The sequence below is a fragment of the Neoarius graeffei genome, chromosome 8, assembly GCF_027579695.1.
Source record: "Neoarius graeffei isolate fNeoGra1 chromosome 8, fNeoGra1.pri, whole genome shotgun sequence".
Taxonomy (NCBI): Eukaryota; Metazoa; Chordata; class Actinopteri; order Siluriformes; family Ariidae; genus Neoarius; species Neoarius graeffei.
In genome coordinates, this window is record NC_083576.1 from 78,618,270 (window position 1) to 78,624,269 (window position 6,000).

Below are 6,000 nucleotides of genomic sequence, written 5' to 3' on the forward strand. Positions count from 1 at the left end.
GAGAAAATGACAAAGCTCAATATAGAGTACACTATACTAACCGGCTACACACAGGAATAGGAACTTGTTCTTGATTCTAAGATCCCTATTCTTGGCTGCAGGAGTGGAACCCAATGTGGTCTTCTGCTGTTGCATGCTGAGATGCTTTTTCTGCTCATCACGGTCGTAGAGTTGCTAGGAGTTGCTATATCCTTCCTGGCAAGCTCGAACCAATCTGTCCATTTTCCTCTGACCTCTCATCAACAAGGCGTTGTTTCCACCCACAGAACTGTCGCTCACTCACTCGATGTTTTTTGTTTTTCGCACCATTCCGTGTAAACTCTCGAGACTGTTGTGTGTGAAAACTCCAGCAGATTAAACCAGTCCATCTGGCTCAAACCAACACCCATGCCACAGTGAAAGTCACACTCTGAGATCACAATTTTTCCCATTCTGATGTTTGAACATTGTGAACATTAACTGAAGCTCTTGATTTGTATCTGCATAATTTTATGCATTGTGCTGCTGTCAAGGGATCGGCTGATTAGAGAACGGCATAAAATAAAACAGCAGGTGTTCCTAATGGGTGTTCCTAATATAATTTATGTGTGACTCCATTTGACACTGCATGCTTGAATCATCCTTTTCTATGACTCATCCATCATCAATTATGAAATACATACATTTAATCCCACAACATTCACATTCAACACTCAGTCCTGTTAACATACTTGCCCCTATTAAATATCTCGAATATTCCACTCATCAAATTCAACAGGCAATTACACTGTCTGAATTTCATGAAGGCTAATGGGAAGAAGAGTGTGTTCTCTCATTCTGTTTTTAACGATATTGTAATATTGTCTGACAAGGTTACTTTGAAAATACAACCCAATCATAGACTGAAAATAAATTATTTATTAAAAATAAATACATTTCAATGAATCATTACAAAAATGCAGCAAATAAACCTTGCATAAAATGAAATGAGAAAATGAGACATTTGAAATGTATTGATGCATTTTTTATCACTGAGTGCATGTTTTCTTAGATTCAATGGTAAAAATATATATAAGTTTAATATTTTAAGGTTAGGCGGCATGGTGGTGTAGTGGTTAGCGCTGTCGCCTCACAGCAAGAAGGTCCTGGGTTCGAGCCCCAGGGCCGGCGAGGGCCTTTCTGTGTGGAGTTTGCATGTTCTCCCCGTGTCCGCGTGGGTTTCCTCCGGGTGCTCCGGTTTCCCCCACAGTCCAAAGACATGCAGGTTAGGTTAACTGGTGACTCTAAATTGACCGTAGGTGTGAATGTGAGTGTGAATGGTTGTCTGTATCTACGTGTCAGCCCTGTGATGACCTGGCGACTTGTCCAGGGTGTACCCTGCCTTTCGCCCGTAGTCAGCTGGGATAGGCTCCAGCTTGCCTGCGACCCTGTAGAAGGATAAAGCGGCTAGAGATAATGAGAGATGAGATTTTAAGGTTATGGCACTAAGATCCAGGGACGTGCAAGGCCATGAGTATCCAGGATTTATAGTATACTATATGCCCTTTTCAATATCTCCACTAGAGGGCAGCACCATGCTTGGCTTGATGTTCCCCCTTTAAGTCATGCACCTTTCAGTTTCCAAGCCTGCTTTACTCTGGCAGTGATGAAGAATGCTTTCTCTAGTTTTTCTTACCTTAATGCTCTCTCATTCCACTTTAAAAACTTTTCTCAGCCATTTTCATCCCCGGACTGTTGTCCACTTTGAGGTTTCACTGGAGATGTCACCCTCAGGAGCTCTCAGTGAGCCTCTAACATCTATACCTGCAAAGGCGTCAGACTTCATTAAGCCAACTGCTAAAGCACAGCAACTATCTGTCTCTTAGCTCGAAAAACATCCCCTCCTGGAGCTTGAAACTGCCGCAGGATGCAAAAACCTGGTCACCTCATTCCCTTCTCTCTTTCTGTGAGCAAAAAATAGCCTTTCACAAGCAACCTGGTCGGCATCGACGACTGGGAGAAAATGAGGCATGTTTGTTTTCCTTCTTCCCTGCACAGGCTTTAAGACAAATTGATAGCTATGATTCAGTGGTCGTGAAAATCTACAACATAAACTTCATTCCTTTGTGTCCATTATCGAAGCATGCCATTTAAACAGCAAACCTTCAGCCTTATTTACACTCTGAGAAGATCTGTGACATTGTTCGAGAACCAAATGATTGCTGTAATACAGAATGCAGCTAATATAACAACAAAACACCTCTGCTAAATGTTGTAGATCTTAACATACCTAATATACCAGTCTCATGCCCTTTTGCATTCCTGACCATACTGTTTGGCCAAATTCCTCTGGTTACACCATGCCGCAGTCACTAACTGGCAGGCCATGGTCTGGATATGGACCCAGCAGGGTTTCAGCGGCTCAAACTGTAATACTGGTTGAAAAATTCCTGTAGCAGGGCCTCTAAATCTCATCTCATTATCTCTAGCCGCTTTATCCTGTTCTACAGGGTCGCAGGCAAGCTGGAGCCTATCCCAGCTGACTATGGGTGAAAGGCAGGGTACACCCTGGACAAGTCGCCAGGTCATCACAGGGCTGACACATAGACACAGACAACCATTCACACTCACATTCACACCTACGGTCAATTTAGAGTCACCAGTTAACCTAACCTGCATGTCTTTGGACTGTGGGGGAAACTGGAGCACCCGGAGGAAACCCACGCAGACAACATGCAAACTCCGCACAGAAAGGCCCTTGCCAGGCACGGGGCTCGAACCTGGACCTTCTTGCTGTGAGGCGACAGCGCTAACCACTACACCACCGTGCCGCCCTGGCCTCTAAATATATGGGTAAATCTGGCTGCAGTTCTCCGTTTTTCTAATTTTTCGGAAACAATTTGTTTTCTACAGCAGATCCTCTATTGTAGCTTAGTCACATTTCTTTCAATGATTTAGCTGAAGGCAACTCCTCAGTAGAGCTGTAGCATTTGAGATGTTTCCTGTATTGACTTGGACTGGTCTTTGGGTTGGGTCTTTGTCTCATAAAATATGGTCTTGAGTTTTTGTAAAAGTAATCCCGAGCCCATGTGGTTATATCAGCTATAGATGAATGACGGTTCTTGATGCAGTGCTATCTGAGAGATCAGAGATCACGGGTGTTCAGATTAGGTTTGAGCCCTCGCTCTTTACACACCAAAATTCCTTGAATTGTTTCATGATATTATGTACCATAGAGGGTGAAATATCCAAATCGTTTCCTATTTTTCTTTGAGGAACATTGTTTTTAAACATTTCAATAATTTTCTCACACATTTGATGACAAACTGGAGATCCCTGGCCCATCTTTGCAGCTCAAAGACTAGATCTTTCCTGGATACTGATTTTGTACCAAATCATGATTACAATCACTTGTTGACATCACCTGCTTCAAAATCACATCATTAGTTAATTGTTTTACATTATCACTTGCCCTACATTTCCCCGTCCCAACTTTTTTTGAATGTGTTGAAAGCCTGAAAAGCAGAAATGGATAGATATTAACAAATGAAATGAAGCTGACCAACAAAACATGAAATATCTTGGGTTTATTCTGTCTGTAATGAAATATAAGTCAAACTAAATTTAGAAATCAGTGCTTTCTTTTTTGCTTATATTTTCCTTACTGTCCCAACTTTTTTTGATTTGGGGTTATAAGAACCTCAGATTGACTCAGAAGAAGAAAGAACTGACCACTAATTTTGAAGAAGTTTAACATATCGTCGCTGTCAGGTCAAATCCTGCTATGTGACATTTTTCCTTTTTTACAGGAGACGTAAAAAACTGAATAAAACTTTGAAATAACAAGCTGAGAAGCCAGTAAAAGTTTACTTGTTCTATTATTAGCTTTTCTAATTAGCATAAATGGAAGCACGAGGTCAAAACTGACCAATCAGCATAGAGAACTCAATTTGACCTAAATTGTCACATAACAGGTTTTGAACTGACAGCGACGATATCAGGAAGCCATAGCCTAATGGTCAGGGATGCAGCTTTGGGACCAAGAGGTCACCGGTTTGATTCCTTGGACCAGCAGGAATGGCTGAAGTGTCCTTGAGTAAGGTACCTAACCCCCAACTGCTCCCCAGGCTGCTCTGTTGTACGTTGCTCTGGATAAGAGAGTCTGCTAAGTGTCTGTAATGTAATCAGCATAGTAAATCTAGTTACTGACTTATATTTACTCACATGTGAAAGTACAAAGTCTTTCCAAAACGTTTGTAAATCCAGAGGAAAATTTTAGCTTGGACTGACTTACGCAAACATTTACATACAATTTTACTAAAAGATTGATAAATAAGTCAGATAGATGACTTAGTAAACGAGCTCACAACTGGGCTGCAAGTATCCGATTCGCAAGCAGCATAGTGGTGTAGCGGATAATAAAGTCAGGCTCATAATGTCAGGGTCTTTGGGACTCCCTAAAGTGAATGACGCATGAAATGGAATGACGAATGACAGCTAGTGATCTGAACAATAACTGGTCCCTTGTCATTCAGATTCTTATAAATGGAATAACGATTGAAATGTAGGTGGAATGACATGCTTTCAGCTCATGAAATGGAATGACATTGTTTCTAAGTGGAATGACATACTTTTAGGTTATGTTATCAGTGATATCACTTTTTACAAATGGAATGACAGCGTTTCCAGGTGGAATGACATACTTTAAGCTAATGTTATCAGTGATATCCCCTTTTACAAATGGAATGACAGTGTTTTTAGGTGGAATGACATACTTTGAGGCAATGTTATGAGTGATATCACCTATAACCTAACCCTAACCCTAACCCTAGAAACAATGTCATTCCATTTGTTAATTTGATATCACTGATAACATTGCCTCAAAGTATGTCATTCCACCTAGAAACCTTATCATTCCATTTGTAAAAGGTGGTATCACTGACAACATTAGCTCAAAGTAAGTCAATACATATAGAAACCCTGTCATTCCATTTGTAAAAGCTGATATCCCACCAAGCACCCACTTATCTTATCCTAGGGAGGTCTAAAACTAAAGATTTCAATCGTTATTCCATTTGTAAGAATCTGAATGACAAGGGACCATTTATTGTTCAAATTTACTACCTGTCATTCGTCATTCCATTTCATGCGTCATTCACTTTAGGGAGTCCTGGGTCTTCTGTTTAATCTTGAGGTTGGGTTACTGTCTGTGCATGTTCTCCCCAACTAAGGTAACATTAGTTAAGCTAGCTAGCTGGCTGGTTCCCTTTGCTTGGTACCAAACGGTGGCTGGTTCCAATGGTACATCAATGAGAATCCTGTGCAGAAAACATCTCTTAAAACGATGTTCTGCTGAGAAGGTGAACGTCCAGCCGGTTGTGGGGAACCAACTAAACAATCAAGGTTACTTGCGGGTGCTTGGGACTGGCAAGTCACTGTCGATTTGGGTGAGAACCTAATCTTTCCAACACATATTGCCGTAACTAATGAGCGACCAGATGTGATCGTGTGGTCTGAATTGATAAGACATGTACATCTCATAGAACTGACTGTCCCCTGGGAGGACAATATGGAGGAGGCATTCAAACGTAAGAGAATGCGATATCAGCAGTTGCGTATTAGTTGTGAGGACAATGGGTGAGCGTGCTCAGTATGGCCAGTAGAGGTTGGTTGTCATGGATTCTTGGGGAAGTCCATGACAGCCTTCCTATCCAAACTTGGACTTGGCACACGTGTCATAACATCTGCCTCCAAGCAGCTTTGTGCAGCAGCTGAAAAATCATCAAGGTGGATCTGGTTCAAAGCACGTAACTTGTCAACGTGATGGCCCAATTTATAAGACACCCTCCAGGGGCTTTTTGCTGCTGGTGGTGCCAGGGATGGCAGTACTGTCTTCGCCACCAAAACTGTGTATTCATCCCTGGTTGGAGGCTGATGAGGGGGGTGTCGAGCAGCTGCAGGCTGTATGTTTTTTCTTTCTTTTCCTATCTGGCTGGCTCCCTTTGCATGCAGGTTGTGTCTTATGGCCGTTTCCAAATAATT